Source organism: Petaurus breviceps, unplaced genomic scaffold (genome assembly GCF_028583685.1).
Source record: "Petaurus breviceps papuanus isolate PSGF00001 unplaced genomic scaffold, PetGlider_PUasm1.0 90418, whole genome shotgun sequence".
Lineage (NCBI taxonomy): Eukaryota > Metazoa > Chordata > Mammalia > Diprotodontia > Petauridae > Petaurus > Petaurus breviceps.
This window is the reverse complement of record NW_027187246.1, coordinates 3,029,699-3,055,325: the sequence shown is the minus strand read 5'-3', so window position 1 is coordinate 3,055,325 and position 25,627 is coordinate 3,029,699. Positions and strand designations below refer to the sequence as shown.

Here is a 25,627-nt window from a genome sequence, read left to right as displayed (position 1 = left end):
AAGGAACGAAGTTTTTAGCATCCCAAGCCAGGCATATAGGCATCATTGCAGTTGTCAAATAGAAGTTTTAATATTGTTTCAGCTGCTTCTAGAAGATTTTGTATTATCTAACCAGTCTATCTTTTGATAGACTGAGAAGTCAGCAATCTTGATGTCTATATGGAAATAAAGCATAAAAGCTGGGCCCAAAAGAATAAGGTTGGTGATGAACTGGCAGACTGTCCACTGAGGGTACACCTGACACTAGAAGGGTCAGCATATAAATAAATACACTAAAGTCATTCAGTATAGTAATCAGCTTTGGAAAAAGACTTGGGCTCAAGTCCTATCTCTAATACTTGCTGGCTATGTGACCCTGGGTAACTCACTTAACCTCACATGTTCCAGAAAAGTTTCTAAGACAATAAGTTGCATAACAGTCAGGCAAAAAGCATTTATTAAGCATGCACTATGTGCCAGACACTGTTCTAACTGCCAATCTGCCTTGGTAGAGGGGTTTTCTATACCAATAAAGTCATATTTACACCCCCACAAAAGTGCCTTAGTGAGTTACAAAACAAAGTGCATAGTGATGTCTTTAGGAGAAGGTTTTTACTTCCTAGGAGATAAGGAAAGATTTAATAGTGGGAGTAGCATTTGAGTTGGGCTTTAAAGGATGGATAGGAATTTTACAGGTAAAGAAAGGGAGGAAGGATATTCTAGGAATAAGGAAGAGCTAGACAAAGCACAGAGGCACTAAACAGAGGATACATTGGGAGTGTGGGACCACAGGAGAGGGGATTGGAAGGTGAACAAAGAATTTTCAAATTTAGATGGAATGTTAACTGGGGAATAGCTAGTATTCTAATTTGGTTGTAAAATAAAAACACACAAAAAGGAATAATGTGAACCAAGACTGGAAAGATAAGATGGATATAGATTGTGGAAGGCTTTAAGTGTCATGCTACTGTTTCTCTTTAACCCAAAAGATAAAGAACCCCTGAACGTTTTTGCATAGGGAAACGGTAGTCAAACCTGTTCTTTAAGAGAATTGTTTTGGTAACTGGATAGTGATTTGGGGAAGGGAGAGAATATAAGCAGAGCCAATAAGAATGTTATTTAAATAGTCAGGCTAGGAAGCAGTGAGGACCTGAGCTAGGGTTGTAGCAGTGTAAGGAAAGAAAAGTCAATAGATTCAAAAGACATTAGCGATGTAGAATTAACAGAATTTGGCAACTGACCAGGCGATGGCGAGATGTGGATGATTTCAAGATTATAAACCTGATAACAAGGTGTTGGTATCCTCAATAAGAATAGAGAAGTTTGGAAAAGGAATGGAATTAGAGGGAAGACAAGTTCTATTTTAGAAATGTTTGGGTTTAAGATGTCAATGTAATATCCAGGTGGAGGAATCCGGAAGGCAATGTAGGACTGACATTCAGGACAAGTATTTAGATTGAATATATGCACAAGTAATTGTAGCAGAGAATGTGAATGGGATAAATTTACCCATAAAACAGGAATGGATAGCAGATTAAAAATTTGAATTCAACAATATGTTGCTTTCAGGAAACATTATAAAAATGAGTGATACACACTAAGTCAAAATAAAGGGCAGGAGTAGAAATTATTATGTCAAAAAATCAGAGGTAATAATAATGATCTCAGACAAATTAAAATAGATTTGATCCAAAGTGAAAATAGAGAAACTACAATGTGTCAGCAATATAATTCAATATTGTTTTAGACCATTTAAAATATCTAGACAGTATAAAATGTCTGAGCATATACCTGATAAAACACAGAAACTATGTAAATATAAACATAAAATACTTTTTATACAAATAAATTCAGATCTAAATAAGTGAAGTAACATTTATTATTCATGGTTAGGTAAAGTCAATATAATTTTTAAAATTATCATTTTACCTAACTAACCTGTTCATTCAATGTCATCCCAATTAAGTCACTAAAAAAAAGTTTACTAAGTTAAAAAAAATAATAAAATTCATCTAGGAGAGCAAAATTTGGTCAGGAACTTCAAAGAAACCAGAGAAAAGGGTATAAAGGAAATAGATTAAGTGATATTACTGAAGTTATATCATTATATTAAATTATATTATTAAAGTGTTAAAAGGATAATTTTGATTATTTTTAATTTAAAATGTTCTTATATAAATAAAAACTATATAACCAAAAATAGAAGGAATGCAGACAATGTGGGGATGGGGGGATCTTTCATAGATAATCTCTCAGGATGTGATTAGGTTAAAACATTGCTATGGTACAGGAAATGATCTGGTTGGTTTAGAAAAACATGGAAAAAATGGATCTATGAAGGAAGATGCTTTCCACCTTCAGAGAAACACATGACAAGTGAAATAAGCATATATGTGTATGATTGTATATGTTTATGTGAGTGTGTGTGTGTGTGTGTGTGTGTGTGTGTGTACACTTAATTGTAGCATTCTTTAGGTTGGGGGAAGGAAGGGGGAAATAAATTTTAAAAGTTCCCAGCAGAGAACAACAAAAAAATCCAACAAAGAATCAAAGAAAAACTAGACAGTTTTGAAAACAATGTATAGTATTTATTATATAGTTTTTCTTGAAATGGAAATGTATTGTTTTGTATTGAATCTTCTTCTCTAATGGTCTGCTGTGTACATAGCATTTCTTTTCTTTTTTTATTTTTTATTTGCTTCGAATTTTTTTAAAAATTACCCAAAAAATTGCATACATAGATTTTAGAGTCATCTTCAGAGAAATGATCATTGAACCCTTGGAAGTTGATAAGATAACAAGTGGGGAAAGTGTATAAAAAAGAAGACAATCCAGACAAAGTCTCAGAGGACATCCAAACAGATTAGAAGAGAGATATTTCTTTTTTTTCCCTTTTGGTGGGCAATTGGGGTTAAGTAACTTGCCCAAGGTTACATGGCTAGTTTGTGTGTGTGTGTGTGTGTGTGTGTGTGTGTGTGTGTACGCACATGTGGGTGTTAAGTGTCTGAGGCCAGAACTGAACTCGGGTCGTCCTGACTCCAGGGCCTGTGCTTTACTCACTGTGCCACCTAGCCAGCCACCTGGAGAGCGATATTTCAAAGAAAACTAAAAAAGAAATGCTTATACAGGTAGAATTAAGATCAGGGAAAGATAGCACCATGGAAGCTAATATGAGATAGGCTATTGAGGGAAAGATGGTATTGAATGGCATCAAAAGTTGTCAATAGGTTAAAGAGGATGAAAACTGAGAAAAGTCATTATATTTAGATGTTAAGGTATTATTGGTACCATCTGAGGGAGAAGTTTCAATTGAGAAATAACTTCTGAAGTAAGATTTAAAGGAGTTCTGAAGTAAAGGAAACAAGCAAATGGAGAATAATTCTAGGAATTTGGAAATGAAGGGGAGGAGAAATAGAAGAAAATAACTTGAGGATAGATAGAGTCTATTAATTTGTTTTTATGAATGAGGGATATTTTAGTACTAGGGATACCTGCATGTGTTTTTAGAAACATGGGAAGAAGACAGGCACAAGGGAGTTATTGAAAGTACTTGATAGAATAGGGTGACTACAGGAGCAAGGTCTTGAAGGACACAAGGAGGAATGGATTCAAGAATGCATGTAATATGAAAGTAGGTCATCTACTGTAATTGGAGGGGATGAGGAGTGGAAATAGAAAAAAAAAGGGACAATGGCTAGATGTAATGAATAGGTAAGAGTAAAATAGAATTGTCAGAAGGTGGTAAGGGCCCAATTAAAGCTATGTACCAAGAATTTGTAGTGGATAAAATCATATTAATTTATTTTTCATTTTTTCTGAGATTCCTTTCAATCTCAAAATACACAATTCTATGCATCTTTGATCCCATGCATCCCATTTCAAGTTCCTGGTTGTATATCTGAGTGGCACAAATTTAAGCTATCTGTTATAAGGTAGCTTATTCATTCTACTTAACACTTTCCATACCTTTGCCTTCTCCTTTGCTCCAGATTCTGAGAATGAGATGGTCTATCTGGAAAAGGTTAACTCTTCTATTTTTTCCTTTGATCCCATTTTTTCTACCATCCCCTTTGGGACCTTGTCCCCCTTTTTATCTTTCTCTCTCTCATCATCTTCAATAACTTCCCATTTACTAGATCCTTAACTAATGTCTGTAACTAGAGTAGATGCTAAATTATCTTGAGAAATTGAGGATAGAGTATAAGGGAGTTCTCTTTAGATGGCATCAGTATTTCTAGTTAAGTAGGAACTATGTCTCTTGTTCTAAGTATGATGAGAAGCACCATGGTTTTAATGGGTAGAAGATGGATTTTGAAGTCAGGAAGACCTGGGTTCAGGGTCTACCTCTGACACATCCCAGTTGTGTGACCCTGGGCAAGTCACTTAACCTCTAAATAATTCAAGGTAATACTATTAGATCATAAAACAGAGATCAAGAACTAATTTGCATGTATATCTTAATCAGGAGTTTTGATAACAACGAACTCACAGATTCAGTTTCCACCACCACTACCAGCACTCAAAGAAAAAAATGGAAAAACTAGGCTACTTTATGTAATTATATGGGAATAGGAATACGGTTAATTATGACAGGAAAGAAGAAAAACATTGGAACAGTGGCTATACAAAATCAATAAAGCTAAGTATGAAGATTGAAAAGTAGCAGTGAAAGCCCAAATGAAATTATGCACCATGAGTTCATGGTAGATAAAACTGGCAGCCTCCATTTACTCCTTTACTCCAAATTCTTCACCTTCCCATTGCCAACTCCTCTCCTTCCCAATGTCTCCTACCTTCTTCTAAAGATTGTCCCTACCATCATCCCACCTCTCTCTTTAATTATCCATATCCCCCTATCCACTGGTTCCCCTTGTGCTGCCTAAAGTCTCTTCTACACTTAAAAAAAATCTTTATTGAATTCCATCATTCCAGCCAGTCATCATTCTATTTCTTCACTTCCCCTTTATCAGCCAAACTTGTTGAAAAAGTCATCCAGGATGTCAAATGACATCTCACTCTCATCTTAATCCTTTATAGTCTGGCCTCAGATCCCACCACTCAACTGAAACTGCTCTCTCAAAAGTTATTAATGACTTCTTAGTCACCTAATCTATTAGCTTCTTCTCTATCTTAATCTTTCTTTATCAATGGATACTATTGACCAACTTTTGTCCTGCATATTCTCCCCTCTTTAGGTTTTCATGACTTTACTCTCTTCATTTTCCTACTACCTCTCTGATCACTCCCCAGTGTCCTTTGTGGATTCATTGTTCATGCAATGCTCACTTACTACGTGTGTGCCAAAGTTCCTTCCTGGGACTTCTTGTCTTTTCTGCCTATCCTTTCTCACTTGGGTACCTCATCAGCTATTCAATCACCATCTCTATGTCTCTAAGTAAATGATTCCCAGATATATAGATAAAGTTTTACATACACGTACAAACATATAACCAGTTTTAGTCTGTCTCCTAAACTATAGTCTCACATTATGAATTGCTCATTTGACATTTCAATTTGGGTATTCCATAGATATCTCAAACTTCATTTATCAAAAACAGAACTCATTATATTTCCTTCCAAAACCACCCATCTCAAAAATTTAGCAATTTTTGGTATTGAGGGCACCTCCATCCTTCTAGTCATCTAGGCTATCATCATCTTCAGCTTCTCAATCTTCCTCATCTCACATATCCAATCAGTTGCAAAACCTTGCTGTTTCTTTCTCAGTATCTCTCATATATATATATATATATATATATATATATATATATATATATATATATATATATATATATATATCCCATCCTTTCCTTTCACACAGCTACCATTCAATTTCAATCCCTCATCACCTCTTGCCTTGCCATAGCCTCGTATTTGGTCTCCTTATTCAAACTTATCTTCCAAAGTGATCTCTAAGTGCAGACCTGGTTGCGTCCCTCTCCTATTCAATAAATCCAGTGGCTACCTAATGACTTCTAGGATCCAATGTTAACTCTTGTATTTGGCATTTAAATTTCTTTACAATTTGATCCCTTTCCAGACTTCTTACATATCACTCTTCTACAAGCATTTTGAAATCCAGGCATGTTGGTCTACTCATTGTTCTGAACACAGCACTCCATCTCTTATCTTCATGTCTTTGCACTGGTTATCCTAAGTTTTCTTGTATATCTGTAATAGCAAACACTCTAGCACACCCAGGATGGGCTGCTAGTACAGGTTCTTTGATCTGCTTTGCTAAAGGAAAGGCAAATTTTAAAGGGGTCAGCAATCTTACTTTAATTACAGACAAGTAGGAAATACAAGCAAAGAACTTAGCACAGAGATTCAAAAGACAGGGTCTGAACAAAGTAATACAACCACCTACATAAACCACCAGACTGGAAGAGCACAAACCTTTGAGTAGTAAGGGGGCTGTTAACAAATAACTACTCAGAGTCCCATCCAGGGAATCAAAAGGTCCCTCTCACAAGTGAACCCCCAAAACAAAATACCAACTACCCAGTATATATAGTTTTCAGAGCCAGAAGGCATCACAGCCCTCATGACTCAGTGCCTAATTAGCTTAGTACCAAAAGGTGTGAAAGTCTTCCTACAAGAAAGCCTCCCTATAAGCAAACTTGCTCCTAAGCAAGCTATGTGATTCAGTATGTATTACAGCTGTGATAAAGGTACCTTTAGACCTGGGAACAGGGACACATGTGGTCACTGAATTATTGATGAATATTAATTCATTTAATTAATGAATTCTTATTTTTAATATGTTAATGAATAGGGAAGATCTTTATATTCTGTTAACATTACAATATCTTGTATCTTTTATTTCTTGTATCCAAGCCTAAAATGCATTATTTCTTTACCTCTGCCTTTTAGAATCTCTGGATTCCTTCAAAACTCAAACACACATGGTATATTGGTATACCTAATTCTCAAGTATAAGTGTACTACCCATAACTACCTTATTTCCTTTTTGAACATATTACATATATACTTAAATATGCACATGCTATCTCCCTTTTTATAATATAAGCTCCTTGAGGCTGAAGGATATTTCAATTGTGTCTTACTATCACTTAGCTTATCTGGCCACAGTAAGCAATTAGCAAAGACATTGATTAATTTATCAATCTTCAAATCCACCTTTTCCTTCACCCCTTTCATATCCATCACATGCCATGTTGTTGTTTTTTTTCATTATCTTCTTTCTTCATTCACATGGCTACAAGGCTATGATCACCTCTCACCTGAAATATTATAACAGCCTCCCAGTTGATTTCCCCTATGTCAACTCTTTGCCAACTATAATTTATGCTCCACATAACTGCCAACATGACATTATTTGGGGGGGGGAGGCTAATTGGGGTTAAGTGACTTGCCCAAGGTCACATGGCTAGTTTTTGTGTGTGTGTGTGTGTGTGTGTGTGTGAGAAGTGTCTGAGGCCAGATTTGCACTCAGGTCCTCCTTACTCCAGGGCCGGTGCTCTATTCACTGCACCACCTAGCCGCCCCATGACGTTCTTTTTTCCCCAGTTCTGGTTGCCATATTTTATTTTATTTTCCTTTAAATTGATTTATTTAATTTTAGTTTAACATTCACTACCATAAGCTTCTGAGTTCTAAATTTTCCCGGCCTCTTTCCCCTCCCCCTCCCCAAGATGGCATGCAATCTGACAAAGGCTCTACATATGCATTATTAAACATATTTTTACATTAGTCATGTTGTAAAGAAGAATTAGAATGAATGGGAGAAACCAAAAGAAAGAAAAAACAAAACAAGAGAGACAGAGAAAGAGTGAGAGACAGCAAATAGTATGCTTTGATCTGTATCTAGACTCCATAGTTCTTTCTCTGAATGTGAATAGCATTAGTCTTTTGGAGTTGTCTTAGATCCTTGCATTGCTAAGAAGAATTGTCTATCAAAGTTAGTCATTATACAATATGCCTGTTACTGTATACAGTGTTCTCTTGTTTCTGCTCATTTTACTCAGTATCAGTCCATATATGTCTTTCCAGATTTTTCTGAAGTCTGCCTGCTCATCATTTGTTATAGCACAATAGTATTCCATTACATTCATATACCACAACTTGTTCAGCTATTCCTCAATTGATGGGCATCCCCTCAATTTCCAGTTCTTGGCTACCACAGAAGAACTGCTATAAATATTTTTGTACATGTGGGTTCTTTTCCCATTTTTATGATCTCTTTGGGATACAGCCCTAGAAGTGGTATTACTGGGTCAAAGGGTATGCACATTTTTATAATCCTTTGGGAATAGCTCCAAATTGCTCTCCAGAATGGTTGGATCAGTTAATACCTCCACCAACAATCCAGCATGACATTCTTTTTTTTTTGGGGGGGGGGTGTTAACAAGCTTACTTTAATCAATAAAACATATATCATTTACCTAGTTCAGGGGGGAAAGTTCAGCACCCTGAACTTCAGAGTATACTGACAGACGTTACAAGACACAGAAACAGATCAAGCAGACAGGCTTCCAAACTATCCAACCATTACATCCATAGCAAATCACAGTTACCAGAGAGGGAAGCATCAACATCTGGGTTTTCAAAGCCAGGGGGCTCTCAACGGCTGCCCAGAGTCTCATCTGGTTAAATCACACAATACTTCTCAAAGTGAGCCCCCCAGCATGATATTCTTAAAGCACAGATCTAACTATGTTACTCCCTTGCTTGATAAACTTCAGTAGTTCCTTATTGCTTCTAGAACAAATACAAATACTTCTGTTTGACATTTAAAGCTGCTCAACACATAGCTCCAACCTACTTTTCCAAGCTTATCATACATTGTTATATATCATATGATATATATGTGTCTTATATGTGTATATATTATATATAGTATTATTATACATTATTTCCCTTTACATATTCTACAATTCAGCCATCTTGCCATCTCTCACACATAACATTACACGTCACATCTTCGTACTTTTGAACAAATTATCCTCTGTGCCTGGAATTCAAACCCTCTACACCTCTACCTCATAAAAACCCTCCGGTCTCAAATCAAGGGCCTTCTCCTACAGGAATCTCATACTTATTACTCACTGCCTACACTGCACTGCCCTACAGATTACTTTCTATTTGCTGCGAATATACTGCATTTTGCATTTACTTAGCTTCATATATACCATTTGCCTCTGAAAGAATGAAAGCTCCTTGAATGTAGGACCAGTTCCATTTTTATCTTTGCATCCCCATCTGGCACATAGTAAATGACTAATTGACTGCCTCAGGAAGAACTGGAAGCCCTCACTAAAGTTCTTCAGATAAATGCTGAAAGATGATTGTGTGTTATTGGGGAGTTGTTTTTAGGATATGGGATGAACCAAAGGATCACAGAGATCCCTCCAAATTCTCAATTTCTCTAATTCTATAGTTTCATTTTCTAATTGTTCTTATTGCCACCAACTAAGGTCTCTGGATTTTTTTTGTCCTGATTTCATATATGGATCGGGAATTTGTCTATAATTTATAATCTTAGAATTTTTCTGAGTACTACAAAATTAAGTGACTCGTTCAGAATCATATAGCCTGTATGTGTCAAAGGTAGGACCTGAACCCAGGTCTTCCTTGCTCTTAGGGACACTCTCTAAGACTTTACTGTCATGCTTCTCCTTTTGATTATTTCTTTTCCTCTGGTGAATCCTTCCTTGTTTCTATGTAACATCTTTTTGACATGATTATTGTGCATAGTGTAATATTGCTTAGAAAGTACTTTATAGCAACTTTATGTGGAAACTAGCACAATATTGTTACCTACATTTTACAGATAAGAAAACTGAGGTTCAGATTTCTCTTTGACTTGCCCCAAGTAATATGGCATATAATTGTTGCACCCAGGTTTCAAACCTACCATAAATCTCTCGACTCTAAGACTAACCAGTATTCTTTTTCACAAAACCATGCTTAACGTGTCCTCTCTTCATGTCCTCCTTGAATCTAAAGAAGGGATAATAATGTCTGCATCCTTTCCTTGGTTTCTACCCACCCCTCATTGAAGACAGTGTTCCACATATATTTTATTATCTCCTGTACTATCCCTTTGACAAACACTTGCAAAGTACCATGTAGTAAGTTTGAAAAGCAGCCAGAGAAGAATGTATTTCCAGGAGAATATCAAACAGAAAGCAGCAATCAGAGTGACTAAGAAAGAAAACAAGATTTTCATTACAGTCCTGCTATCCCATTACTGCAACTCACTCTGAGGCACTGTAGTTCCTTGAAAAGGCTATTACAGAAAAGTCCAAAGGAGAAAGAAACATGATCGCTGTAGTTTGGATGGAAGTTTTGTACAATCATTTTCCCTTAGGGTTTTTGATATCCCAAAAGGTAATCAATCAATAAGCATTTATTAGATGCCTTCTATGTGTCAGGAACTGCACCAAGGGATGGAGATACAAAAAAAGGCAAACGCTAGCCCCTACCCTCAAAAACTTTACAATCTAATGGGGAGACAACATGCAAATAAATATAAGCAAACAAGCCATCTATCTACATGTATGCATATATATATATGCATATGCATGTGATAAGTATAAAATAATTAACAGAGGGAAAGCACTAGGTTTAAGAAAGGTTGAGAAAGGTTTCCTGTAAAAAATGGTTTTAAGGTAACCTCTGCCTCAATGGTATTACCAAATTCTCCTATTTCTTGTCCATTGCTGGGACTTAAAGGGGAAATTGCAGAGGAATTAGGCAGGCAAATTTGACATGTAAAGCAATAGGCATTTCATGGGAGCATTTTAACATACCAGACAAGGCTTTCACCATGCATTGAAAGAGACAGAGGACCTAAGTTCAAATTCCTTTTATGAGATTTATTACTTATTTGATTTCAGTCCAAACCCTTAAACTGGACTTCAGTTACCTCTTCTAAAACTTGGAAAGGTTGGACTGTGAGATCCCTTATTACTCCATAGCTAGATCCTATGATCATAAAAGATCCCTGTAGCTAATGACTTAAAGGGGGTCACCTAAAAACACATAGAAAGGGGGACAAGGGAAGCAGGTACAAATGCATCACTATCATTAGTGGCATAGAATATACTTGGTTTTGAGGGAGCAGGATACACAAGCTCTGGGTTTCGATTGGATAATTTTCAGGCCTCAGCAAAGGGTCCAAGGGGCTCAATGAGCCATTGAAAGCTACCCTCTAACTTTGACACTCAGGTTTTGTATCAGGCTCTCATCATTCCTCCTTGGTTCAGGGTACCCACAAAAGACACAAGAAACAATGATTTGGTAGAAAGCCAGATGATTTATAGGGAAAGGTAGGGCCTTGCTCTTGTACATCAGATTGTCCTACTATCTCTGATGTCACCTACAGACAGGTACCAATTGGTACTGAAAGTATGTAACTTGGGAGGTTACAGACACAAAAGATTCCAGCAAAAGGAAGGTGTGCTAGACAGCAGAAGAGGATGCATCAAGACAGAGAAAGCTTAGTACAAGAAAGGCAAGGTCAAGAAAACAAGAAAGACTTTTTAGACAATACCTACTTTGCAAAATAAGATGAATTTAAATTTACCTTTAAAATATAAAGTTTAAAAATAAGTAAACTCTAGGTTTTTCCCCCTATGGGACTGAGGAGGGTTATGTTACAAAGTCAAATAAAAGATAACTGTTTACTACTGTCATCAATAATATTGTTAGCCTTGGTAAACATTACAGTAATCAGGTGGTTGACTGAACCTTCAGAACATTTATTTTAGTTTGTCAAGTCATGCTTTCCCACTCTTGTCCTTGGATTTATGCTTCTGTCACAAAGTCACTGGATGGAAGGCCTACCACAAATAACCTAAGATATTCTGACATACAAATCATTAAAATATGTTTCCAAAATCTTTGTTCTCTTAATGACCTTAAAAATGTTCTTCTATATCCTTTTTTTCCTAACAGTATCATTATGGACTCCAATAACTTTGCATTACAAATAAAAATAATGTCACTTCCCTAACTTACTTCAAACCACTAGAAATCTTTTGGGTCTGACAATTCAGGATTCAGGAATTTTAATACATTTTGTGTGAACTGACAAACTATTTTAGGCCAGCAAAGTCAATAGCTAACCTTCCTTGTGGAAAGATTACAGATGTTAAAGACATTAGAACTCTTTCACACTAAGGTACTATGAATCTAATATATTAATACTCAGAGGTATTTATACTTTAAAAAAGGATTACTGAAAAGGCCCAATTCTTAACACAAAGAGATGAATAGCTAGTGGAAGGTGTTTAGGCACTAGGCTCACATGTTACACAGAATATACCTTATCAGAGTTGAAAAAGACTTTAGGGAGTATGAAGGGCAACCTCTTCATTTAATAGTCGACCAAATTGACTTCCAGAGAGGCAAATGATTTGCTCAAAGGAAGCAATAACAACCAACAAAGACAAATGAGGTGCTCTCCTTGATGGAATCAGAGGATTTGAAAAAACATTGGAAAAGAGAGCCTTGGAAACAAAGCAAAAGGGATCTAAAGCATTCTGTGTCAAATACCTGAAGATTTCTCTATACCCAGACATCTCTAGGACCTATCCCATAGAAAAGGGTAGGGCATCCTCTACAAAGTCAGAAAGTATATCTGAAACAAGTCAAATTCTGGAAGGATTGTCCCATTTAGATCTGTCATCCAGGGCAAGATGCTAAGCAGTGATTGTGGCATACCATACACAAATGGAGAATCTGACTATTTTCTCGCCTTTCATTATCCAAGCTACCTTATAGCTCTTCACAGCTCAAAAAGTTTTCTGGGCACCAATCTTGAAAGTCCTGTCCCAGAGAATAAGAGGAACCATGGAACGAAAGTACTGACAAGCCCTCTTGCTCAGAAGCTCAATAAAAGAATGTGTGACCTTTTCATTATCTCTTTCTGACCCCATCATTTTCAGGCAGCATCAGGATCAGAATCATCAACATCTTATGGAAAATCCAGGTGCCTGGGAACCTTTATAATGAGGATAAATCTGTTCGCCTCCAGCCGTCTTTGGTCAAAAAAACTGGGTCACTGAATTTATTGTCAGCTCCAATGGAGGTGACATTGGGTGATTGTGATGGAAACTTGTGGAGAAAAATGTCCCTGCCTTCCCTTTTTTTTCCACCTAATGACAGCTTCACAGTAGCTACTTGTTTTCCTGCAGTCCATTCTAGGCTACTTCTGACATATTCTTCTGATTGCTCAATCCAGCAACGCCCTTGTGCAGATATGGCTTTCTCATTTGCAAACTCTAAAACTGGTCCCTTTATGATGTTTAAAGATGTTGATTCTAGTACCAAAAACAGCAAAACCTCTATTCAGTCCTATTCAACCTTCAAAAGAACTGATTCAGCACCTACTCATGTAAAACACTATGCTAGTTGCTGAAGATACAAAGACAAAAGCAGAAGAGTCCTTATCCTGAAAGTTACTTTTTCCTGAAGAAATATTACATATACTTAAATACTTAGTCTATGTAAAACAAGTCAGATTTCTAAAGGGAGAATATTAACAACTAAGAGGCTCAGGAAAGGCCTCGTTATGGAGGGGTGCCTAATCTGTGCATTGAAGAAAGCTCAAGTTTCTATGAGACAGAGGTAAGGAATAAATACATTTACAATCCAGGAGACCCCCATGTGCATTCCAACAGAAGATGAAATATTGTCAACTGGCAATACCTAGCAGGTCAGCCTGACTGAAAAAGAGGATGAGAAAGGTAGATGCAAACCAGACTATGGAATGCCTTAAATGCTAGACTCAGGATTTTGTGTTTTATCCTAGAGGTAACAGTGAGGCATCGAAAATATTTGAGTAGAGAAGTAACAGATTAGAACAGAAGTAATAATTTAGCCTCTTAGATTTTGCAGTTCTATGGAGAAAGATAGATTGGAGAGGGAACCAAACACATGTTGCTAAAATTGAGGTGTAAGTGTATACATACATATATATCTATATATACACACACACATCTATGTATATGCATACATGTAGCATATATATATATACTATATATACATATATACACACACACATATATATACATACACACACAGGTCCCCGGATTGATCAGTTTAGTGACCCTGTCAATAAAAGGCAAAAAGGTTGATCTGCCTAAGAATTTATCTTCTTCTTTGTGATCACCACTTCCTTTTCTAAAAACTGTTTTGAAAATATATCCTGGAATTTTGTCAGGAATCAAACGTATTGCCCTATAGTTCCAATACCCTATTACTGCCAATTCCTTCCCTCTATCATTACCTTCCTTTTTTTTTAATAGGCAAACAAGGTTATTTTTTGCTTCATTTCTTTTTTTTTTTAAGCAATCAGGGTTAAGTAACTTGCTCAAGTTTACATGGCCAGTTATTTCTGGGTGTGTTTGCTTCATTTCTTACCCAATCTTAAATCACTGAATGAGTGTTGCCTCAGAAAAACTGAGACCTGGGAAAGACCTTACAAGATATATAAATTTCTTGAAGTAGGGTTTTGGAAAACCAGGCATGGGTAAAGCCATTGGGATTCAAATGGAGCTACTTTACTATACCTTAAACACAAATCATTCTGGCTCTCACTGATTAGCCAATAATGGGCCCTAACCCAAGCCTCACTTGGTCATTGTTTGCTTTTTGTTGGTTCAGAGTGAGTGTAAAAATGTCTATAAAAAATTCTGCTCTGGCCAGAAACTCTGAGGGTCTTCCCCTCCCAGACTGATTTTTTTTTTGAGAACCTAAAAGAGACTCTCTTTTTTGGCCTCATTTCTTACCTAGCCTTAGTCACTACATGTGTGTTACCTCAGAAAAACTGAGACCTGAGAAGGACCTCAGCCTAAAAAAATAACAAGGTCTCCCATTGCATTGGGGGCCATTTCCAGTATTTCTGACCTATGTCTTGGACACTTGAACCAGATGCTTCTGGAGGAGATGAGGCTGGTGACTTTGCACAGTCCTGCTTTACTTAAATCCAATTCACTTGCAAGTGAAAATATCACCTTCCTGATATCATTGGTCCTTTTTGAGAATGAAGGACAAACAACAGCAATCTTCAATTTACACCATATATATATTTCTTTTGGTACATAGTCATCTGCATATTATCTCCCCAGGTAGAATGTGAGTTCCTTGAGGAGATACTTTGCCTTTGTGTATCCCTAGTGCTTAGCATACTACCAGGCACATAGAAATCTAGAAAGCACCTAAAAAATGCTTGTTGACTGACTGATTTTTCTTTTCTTGAAAACCAGGACAGTATGTTGTCTTTCTCTACTCTTGCACTATTTCTCCATGATCATCAAATAGCAACAGCTCTGCAACCACATCTACCAATATTCAAAGTTATAGTTCATCTGACTCAGATCACCTTGAGCTTATCAAGTATGGCTACGTGCTCTTACCATCTTTTTAAGTATTGTCAATATTAACTACCTAGTCCCATTTTTGTTCTGCCCTTTCAAGCCCAAAAGTCATTCTTCTTAGCAAAGAATAATATAGCAAAATAAAATATTCAAAATTAAGCAAAACAAAAAATTCAGCCTTCTTGCTATTGCTGGTTATCCTTGTTCCATCCATACTGAGCAGTAGTTCTATATTTTCTTTGATCATTCTCTTTTCTCTAATATAGATTTTTTTTTAATCTTATTATTGTCCTTAGCTTTTCTCACCAGCCTCAGCTTATTTTGAACTTTAGCACTCCTGACATTATTCTTACAGGCTCATGTCATGCTTTCTTATTCATTGTCTGACTTTTCTTCAATCTTCTGTATCTTTTATAAAATCTAGATTTTAAATCTGATCTCTAAAATCTTTTCTAGTTTTAATTCTCATTAAACATTTAATAAGTACTGCTATGCTATGTACAAATCTCTACTCTTTGTGTTGTGAGGGATTCAAAATTTTTGAAAAGGATATAAACCTTGCCCTCATGGAGCCTCATTCTTAAGAGATTCCTACTCTTCTGAAAACTTTCTCTCACCTCGACTTTCTATCCTGTAACTGCACTGTCCTAAGGCAACTGGGAGTAAAGCCCATCTTTGTGAAGGTTTCTCTGTTCAGTCATATTAGAAGCCAGATCAGTTCACTTTTTGCTCAGGCCATTGTGAGCATGAGCACCCACCTCAGGCCACTATTCCAAAGTGGGGAGGCAGGAAACAAAGGATGATGGAACTAGCTCCACTCTAACATCCCTCCACTGCTTGGTAAAGGAACAATTTTGCATCTAGGAGGGCATGAAGGCAAAGTAAAAGGTGAGTTTTCCTAGTGCTTTTTTTTTTCTCTTATTCCTTTAGTTCTGGTGTAAGAGTAAGGACTGGTTCATGTCAGTTGTCTTAAAAGTAAGTGTTATTACCTTTTTACCTCTGTGACCATCCTGCAGTTAAACTTGTGAAGCACTATGTTGCTTTCTTTTGGCTGAAAAAAGTGCCATATCCAACACCATTCCTTCAATAAATATTTATACAGACTTAAAAAAAAAAGAAAAATTGTAGCATTATAGACTAAAGGCAGTAGGAACCTTAGACATCAATTAATCTGAGTCCCTCACTTTACAGATGAGGGACCAAGGCCTAGATAACCACACCCAAGGGTCTCAAATATATCAAAGACTCTGGGACTCTGAGCCAATGCCAGGACAAAGGCCTGGGCAAAGCAGTGGAGTAATAAGGATACAAGACAAGAACTCATGCCTTGTCCAGGGGATTTATACTTTGTCATTTACAGAGACTTTGATGAGGTGGGCCATGTCCTCTATCCATGTTAAGTGCTCTGCAATTGAAAAGTATTACAGAAATGAATTGTTGGTATTGTTACAGGTTAGGTGGGGAAAAAGTCATTTTGATTCAGCAACTTCATTTCCCAAGTAAATGAGTTTAACTATTTCCTTTGTAGTTCCTCTGGTTAAAAGCTTACTACCGGGGAGGGTAGGTGGTGCAGTAAATAGAGCACCAGCCCTAGAGTCAAGACAACCTGAGTTCAAATCCGGACTCGGACACTTACCCTTACTAGCTGTGTGATCTTGGGCAAGTCACTTAACTCCAATTGCCCTGCCTTCCCCCCTCCAAAAAGCAAAAAATAAAAATTTTAAAAAAGCTTACTACTAAATATTTTTTTCTAAAAATGCCAGTGATAACAGGAGGACATTCTGAAAGTGAATGTTAGAACTTACCTTTTAAAATTGAGACAGTGCTCTGATGGCAATAGGCACTGCTCCTATTTATAGACTGATTTTTTTTTTTTTGTAAATTGCCCCTTTCCTGTGTAATTCACATAAAAATAAAACTCATTAACATGGGCTATTTAGCATGGAATGAGTTCTAATCCTTTGTGATGGTAACTCTCTGGGTGGAATCTATCCCCCAGCATGGGGGCCTAGAGAAGAAGGGAAATGACTGGTGGTCATTAGAAAACTCAGAGCCCTTTCTGGAAATGATGGGGTGTGACATTCTAGCAAACAGGCCAAATTTCAACTCTGGTAATTACATCCTCCTACTATTTAAATTCCCCTTGTGATTTCAGTTGGCTAAGTTATCTCGTTTCCATCTCATAAAAACATGTAATATTGCTCATTCCAAATAGCTCTGACATTATGCCTCTCAAAAGAAGCTAAATTTGAGTGACACGGCACATACATGCTGAGAGTGTTTATAGACTCCTTAGGGTAAAAGGTCATATGAAAATAGATTAAGAGCTTGAAGTAACCTTGGAAATCATTTTTTACCACCCTTTCATTTCAGAACTTTTTATTTTGGGGTTCTGAGGTGACCATTGGATTCTTTCTTTTTTCATTTTGCCCTCTGGGAACTTAGGCAGCTTTTATTTATAATTTCTTAAAGTATGATATTCAAGCTTTTTTTTTGTTCATGTTTTTTAGATTGCCTGATGATTCTTAGATTTTTCTCTCCTTGACCTATTTTCCAGGTCAGTTGTTTTTGATAGTATACATCTCACATTTTCTTGGGGTTTTTTTCTAATCTTTTAATTTTGCTTAATATTTCTTATTATCTCATGAAGTCATTGCTTTCTATCTGACCCATTCTAATTTTCAGAGATTTCAACTCCTGTGTGTGGTTTACTCTCATCCGTTCTAAAGTATTACCCTTCTTTCCTTCCTAGCTAAGCCATTTTGTATCTTATTTCATTTTTTCTAGGTACTCTTAATTGTCCTTAGGGCCAGAACCTACTTTTCTGAGGCTTTTCTCAGACTTGTGGATTTACTCTTCTTTCTGGGAATACCACTTGGGCTTCTCTCAGTCCAAAGTATTTCTTCATTATGTTTGGATTTTTTTTCTGTTTACTCATTTCTCGAATCGCAATTTCTAGATTGGGTTTTTTATGTCAGACTGCTCCTTGCAGTACTCCTGGATTAAGTGGGAAGGCCTTGCTTGATCCTGAATTCAGTGACTAAGATTAGGTCCCACATTCTACAAGAATTATCTGCCCTTTTCTCCTACGGTGTTTCAGGCCCATGTTCTGGGATGCTGGGTTGGATGTCAGCTGGCTAGGTACTGGTCTAACCCTTTCTCACCGTATGGTTCAAGCATTATGGAGCATGCTGACCTTGTGCTTGATGCTGCTCTGGTCCTGTCTCCTGCTATGGGAAATGCTACTCCATACTTCTCCTTCACCTACTCTGGCTCATCTTGGCTCAGGATTTCTGCAGGATTCTTTTTGTGTATCCCAATCTGGATAGAAGAGTCTATAAACTGAATTTCTTTGTTTCTCTTCATCATTGATCCTTCTGGTTCATTTTTTAGAGCTTAATGGAATGTTTGTCAATCAGTCAACAAGCATTTGGGGTCTGGGCTCCTCTGGGTCCTATATGACTCCATCTTTTCACAATCTCCTCTCCTTTATTTTAGAAATGAGGAAACTCTGACCCACTTGCCCAGGGTAACATTGGTAGTAAATTATGGAGAGGAATTCAAAACTAGGCCATCTGACTTCAAATTCAGCACTCAATAATTAAGGGAGGAAACAGGTGACAGTGGAAAATACACTCATCTGAGAGTCAAGAGATCCTGGTTTTTCTCAGTTCTCCTAATAAGCGATAGCTGGACAGTCACCCAACCTCCCCAAGTCTTGGTTTCTTCCTCTTTAAAAAAGAAGGGATTGGACTAGAGAGTCTCCAAGATACTTTACAATTCTAGATTTATGTTCCTATATTACAGTCCTAATATGTTATAGGTACAGTAAAGGCCACTGAATATTCTTCAGCAGAGGATTAATTTGGTTAGACCCAAGCATTAAGAATAGAACTCTGTTAGTTGTGTAGAGGATGAATAGGAAAGAGAAGATCAGTCAGAAAACTATTGAAACAGTCCAAGCAAGAGGACTTAAGGTTCTGAGCTAGGATAGTAGCCATGTGAGTAGAGAGAAGGAATCTGATGACAGAGATATTATGGAGGTGGAATCAATGGAACTTGGTTATTGATTGAATACAAGATGTGAGGGAAAGGACTATTCTGAACTTATAGCCTTGATGACTAAAAGGATATTGTTTCCCATAATAGATATATAGAAGTTGTAGAAAGGAATTTGTTTGAAGGAAAAAATAATGAGTTCTACAGATATAGCAAATAAGACTTGGAAGCAGTCACACACGGTATCATAGCATCCCTTAAACCCAAGGCTGCCAATTATTGGGGTAAAAACTCGCTATTCAATAAAAACTACTGGGAAAACTTGGAAGCAATCTAATAGAAATTAAGTTTACAACATCTTATAACATATGCCATAATAAATACCAAACACTTGACCTAAATATAAAATGACAAATACTTTTTTTTAATTAGAGGATAAACAAAGGAGATATCTTTTACAACTATAACTAGAGGCATAATTCTTAATAAAATAAATAATTGCTGTAATCCAAGAAGATAAAATGGTCAATTCTGATTACACAAAATTGGAAAGGTTTTATCTAAACAAAATAAATACAATTACAATTAGAAAGTAAACTACCTATTATTTTTACTCTCCACAAAACCTTAGCCTCCATCCATGAAACTATGTTTAGTCTGCATGCCTCCTTCCTCTTGGCAGACAAGTGATGGCTTAAAAGTACAGAATGAAACATATAGTCTCAAACATGGTCAATATGTTGATCTCTTTTACTCAACTATACTTATCAGTTAGATACAAAAGGGTTTCTATGGGGGAAATTAGTTAATGAGTAGTAAAAGAAATGCAAAAAAGGTCATCAATAAAACATTTTAATAAAAAATGAGTCCTGCTTTGTATATGTTTCATTAAATATATCTATGGGAAATCCAGTTGGCAATGTCCAATAAGCAATTGGCAATGCCAGACTGGAGCTCAATTAAAAAAAAAAAAAACACTTGGGACTGGATATAGCAATCACTGTATGAATCACCTGCATAGAAATGAAAATTGAACCCATGGCAGCTGATGAAATCACCAAGAGATAAAAGGGTGGAGAAAAAAGAGGACCAGAACTAGAACTCTATGGATTACCTACATTTAGAATACAGAACATGGATTATGATTTAGAAAAGGAAACTGAGAAGCAGTGGCCATATAGTTAGGAAGAAACCGAGGAGAACACAGTGACTAAAAGCACAGAAGAAAGAGAATGTGGGCAACAGTGTCAGAAGCCACAGAGAGGTCAAGAGGGATGAGGACAGAGAAAATTCCAGTGAATTTAGCAGTAAGATCATTGGTAATCTTGTTGAGCACAGTTTTAATTGAGTGGCAGGGTCAGAATCCAGATTGAAAGGATTTGATAAATGACTATAAGGTGAGGAAGTAGAAGCAATAAATATAGAAAGCTTTTTTCCCCCCTACTTTTTTGACAGTGAAAAGAAGATGAAATATAAAATGATACTTGTGGGAATGCCAAGATCAAGTTTTGTTTGTTTTGGGGGTTTTGGAGGGGTTTTTTTTATTGTGTTTTGTTTTGTTTTGGATGATGGAGGTCTTGGCATGTGGAATCTCTGGTTTCCTTCAAAGCTTAACTTGTCATCTTCTACCTAAGGCCTTTCCTACTCCCCCTAGCTGCCAGTGCCTCCCTCCAAAAATGATTATAATCCCATCCCAAAGCCCTGAAAAACAGCACTTCAGTTCTCAGCAGTCCCCCTTGAATTCCCTAAAAATGACAAAGTCATCAAAAGTTAGTTTGAACCTGATTATGTGACCTAGATGAACAATATTTAAGAGAGCAGAAAGATATTCTTCTAGCCAGGTACCCTCTCTCCCTAAAGAAAGCAGAGCAATCTCCAGGCCCAATTTCTTGTTTCCCCTCCTTGCAGGAATAAAAGTCTTCTTTGGAGAAAGAAGGGTTGGGGGAGAACAGGCTAGAGATATCTATTCTGCCTCCTTTTGACACACATATCAACAGGGCCTTGCCCATTCCTTTTCCTTACATGGACTTCACTATCTCTACAAGGGAACTCCTTAGGACTGAAGCTTTCTGTCTCTTGCCAACTCTTTCCTGCCCCTCACATGTGGCAAGACCTTCATTCCCACCAATAGGAAAGAATTTCCTACCAAAGGGCTTTGGGACAAGGGTTATATTACCACATATTTTTTTTGCATATACCTATATGTGTTAACCTTAATAAAATATAAACTCCTTGAGAGCAGAGCATTTTGTTTTTGACTTCGTATCACCTGCATCTGACACAGTGCCTAGCATATAGTAGGTGATTAATAAGTACTTATCGATGAATATTTGCAAGCAATAAGGAAGAAGCCAATAGATTGAGAGATTGAAAATTATAAAGAAAAAAAGAGACAATTGAAGGGACAAGTTCACAAAGGAGATGGGAGGATATAGGATCAAGGATACATGCAGAGTGGTTGGCCTTGGTAACGAAGGACCACATCTTGCTCTAAGACTTAAGCAAAGGAGATGATGAGGGGAGATGTTAAGGGAATTTGAGGTGCAAAAGGAAATGCCTTGCTGACAGTCTCAATTTTTTTTACATGAAATATAATGCCCTTTCCTGAAAAGGAAGGTGAGAGATAAGGTGGATGGCTTGAGGAGAAAAAAAGCAGATTTGGAACCAACACAGTAGGAGTGTGAAAGGCAGTCAATTAAGGAAAAGCCATAGAACTTCAGCAGTGAGGGCCCAGTTGAGTCCAGATAACATATAGATGAAAGAGCCCTGGATTTAGAATCATGAAATATGAGTTCAAATTCTTCCTGTGCAATGTCTTAACATTGTGTATTAGTTTTTTCCTCTCTGATAATCCTGCCTTATCCCCCACACAGAGAGCCATCTCTTATGACTAAGAATAAAAACAAGAAAAAGAAACAGCTCTAAAAATCTAACCAGGACATTAAACAAATCCCACAATATCTAATATTCTATACCTCTATTCTCCCACCTCAACAATGAGAGGAGGGAGATGTATTCTCATGTCTCTTCTTCAGGGCCAAATGTGGTCATTATAATTACACAGCGTTCAGGTTCTATTTTCAGTTTCCATTTATGTTGTTGAAGTCATCATATGTGTTTTGTTTCCTTGATTTTTGCTTACTTCACTTTTCATCAATCTATATATCTTCCTTTGCTTCCCTGAGGTCTTCAAATTAATCGTATTTTTAGTACAATATTTCATTATATACATGTGACACACAGTTTGTTTAACCATGATCTTAGGTGATGAACATATATTTTCTTTCCAATGGAACAATTTTAGTTTAACTGAAGGTTTTTAAAAATAAAATTCAATTCCTCCCCTTCAAAACTGTCTAAATAAGGAAACAACAACAAAAAAGGTAGATATCACATGAGAAAACTGTTCTCTGAACTAAAAAAAAACCAAATCATATTAATCAGATCTAATTTTAGTAAGGATGCTGAATGGGTCATGTCTGTCACGAAAGAAGCTAGACTAGACAACTCACTGTCACCCATTCTCATATCATTGTCATGTCCTTGAACACTGAGTGTTGTGCAGTATCAGAAAAGATGCAGGCAAAGGTAAGAGTTTTATGTACAGAGATGGAGGAGAAAAAATCCATTTCAGAGGTTCCTGCATCATTAACCTTTCTTCCTTGATCAAATAGCATGTGCCAGGAGTAGAGAGACAGTGAAGCGGACCTAGTCAGGGAAGGGATGCTTGAGGAAAGACTGCTCAGTGACAACTGGATGTCAGATTCCTAAATGAGTATGGCAACTTCCCATGTCACCTGTCAAAAGCTTGGCCCAGCCTTCAGTATTAAGCTCTACTCAGAGTTATGGTTGCTGTGGATAAGAGAAGCATTTAACGGGTGCTGTCTACACTACTCCAAAAAACCAGATCTGCAAAACTGAAAAGGAAGATTAATCGTAATACTTCTTGGGCCCCTAGGGGAAAAAAAAGTAGACTTGCTGCAGGATAGAGATGCTAAAATTCAGGAAGAGACTAAAAAAAATATGTAGGCCATCTGCTTATCTATATTAGAGTAGATGACTTCCATGGAATCCTATTAATTCAATTGTTCATATTCTGTTCCAGTTATCTTTCTGTTCAGTTTTCCATCTTTTGAATAGTAACAGAATTGTCAATGCTGTGTTTTATTCATATTAAAATGGGAGGAAATGGGAAACATTGCCTAAATTATTCCAAGCATGAAAACTCGAATATATTAGGTCACAGTGTTGAGTTTGAATGGCTTATTTTAATAAATGACCTATCCAATTTGAATGTTGAAAAGATATCTTAAAAAGAAAAGGTAAAAAACATATAATATGTGAGTATGTGGTAAAGCCACCTGTTAAGTTAGTTATAGAGCCTTGTCAAGAATTTTCCTGCTTAGGGTAGGTAGTTGGTACAGTAAATAGAGCACCGGCCCTGGAGTCAGGAGATGCTGAGTTCAAATCCGATCTCAGACACTAAACATTTACTAGCTGTATGACCTTGGGCAAGTCATTTAACCCCAAATTCCCTGCCTTGCCCTCTCCAAAAAGAAGAGAGAGAGAGAGAGAGAGAGAGAGAGAGAGAGAGAGAGAGAGGAAGGACTTGGGTTAAAAAAATAATGACTTCTCTTTAGGAAATGTTGAGTTTGGGATGCCTCTGGGGCATCTAAGTTCAGGGTTATAGAGATCAAGCTGGACTCTTGGGTTTTGGAACTCCATGGCCCTGCTGCTCTACATAACACTCCTCACTGACCATGACTGCAGCTTGCACCTTGATCTCTACTGACTACAACTTCATAGAATCACAGAATTCTGGAGTTAGAAGGGACTTGAGAAATCAGCTAGTCTAATCCATACCTGGAAAAGCTTCCCCCATTACAAAATATGGAAGAAGTAGACATGCAGTCTTTGCCTGAAAATATCCAGTGAGGGGGAACTCACTACCTCCCAAGAAAGCCCACTCTACTTTGAGAGAGTTCTAATTATTCGGAAGTATTTTCCTAATATCAAGTCTAAACTGACCTTTTTACAATGTCCAGTCAGTATTCCCAGTTCTGCCCTCTGAGGCCAATTCCCTCCTTCCACCTGACACCTTTTCAAATACTTGAAAACACTTATAATACCCAGACTTCTTTATTTCAGGCAAGACATCCTCATTTTCTTCAATCAATCCTATGTCACAAATTCAAAAGCCTTACCCATCCTGGTTGTAGTCCTATGAGTGTTCATTTAATCAACATTCTTTCTAAAATGTATGTAGAACTAAATACAATGCCCCAGCTATTGGAGGCTAGGTAGCACAATGGGTAGAGAGCTGGTCCTGGCATCAAAAAGACCTGATATAAAATCTCTTGCCTCAGACACTTACTAGCTGTGTGATCATAGGCAGAAAAAAACAAAAGAAACATAAGAAAGAACATTTTTGTCTTCTGTTGCCAATTATCATAATCACATACATCCCAAATATGTACTAACCTCAATAGATGAGCATTTTTGCTTCACCCTCCCTGGAACTAGGCCTCCAAGCCACTCCCCATCAATATCCAAACTAGGCCATGGAAAATGTAGTTCTCTCCCCTTCTAATGCTTCCTTTTTATTTGTTGTCTTTCCCCCACTAAAATGTAACCTCCTTGGGGACAGGTACTGGCTCTTGTTTGCTTATTTGCTTTCATTTCTATTCCCACATTAATACTGTCTGACACCTAGTAAACACTTAATAAACCTCTCTCCCTCTTCCCTTCTTTCTCTCCTTTCCCTCCCCCTCTTTCTCTTCCTTTATTTGTTCTTCCTTTTTCCCACAACTTTCCTCCTCAACTTTAGCTATTTCTGCTCTTTAATCCTCTTGGCATGATTCTTCCAGAATTGTGCCTTGCTTTTGAATTTTTCCTCTGCTACTTTCCCTTGCTTCCAACTTCTGTACTTAGCTTTTATAAATCCAAGTTGCTTTTTGCATCTCCTATGAATTCATTTTGGTATCTTCAGACAATTTCTGTTATTCCTTACTAACAGAACTATTTTGCTTTTATATCACAAGAATTTTATTCTTGAGAGTTTCCCATTCTTCCTGGGCTGATTTTCACTGCAGAATTTTAGTCCATGGGACACTTAACACACATACAAACACACAAAAACCTAGCCGTGTGACCTTGGGCAAGTTACTTAACCCCAATTGCCCTCCAAAAAGCAAAAAAAAAAAAAAAAAAGGAATTTTAGTCCATGGGACATTCCTGCCTTCCTCTGAAACCCTTGAAACCAACCAACCCAAAATATAAGGTGGTAGTCTGTTTGTCAGACT

General features: G+C 37.0%; 1 long non-coding RNA gene across 2 annotated transcripts in view; it reads right to left on the bottom strand.

Annotated features, from left to right (window-relative positions):
- Positions 1-25,627, bottom strand: part of LOC138177498 (uncharacterized) — a 138,275-nt gene that overhangs the window by 105,145 nt on the left and 7,503 nt on the right. The window lies entirely within an intron of this gene.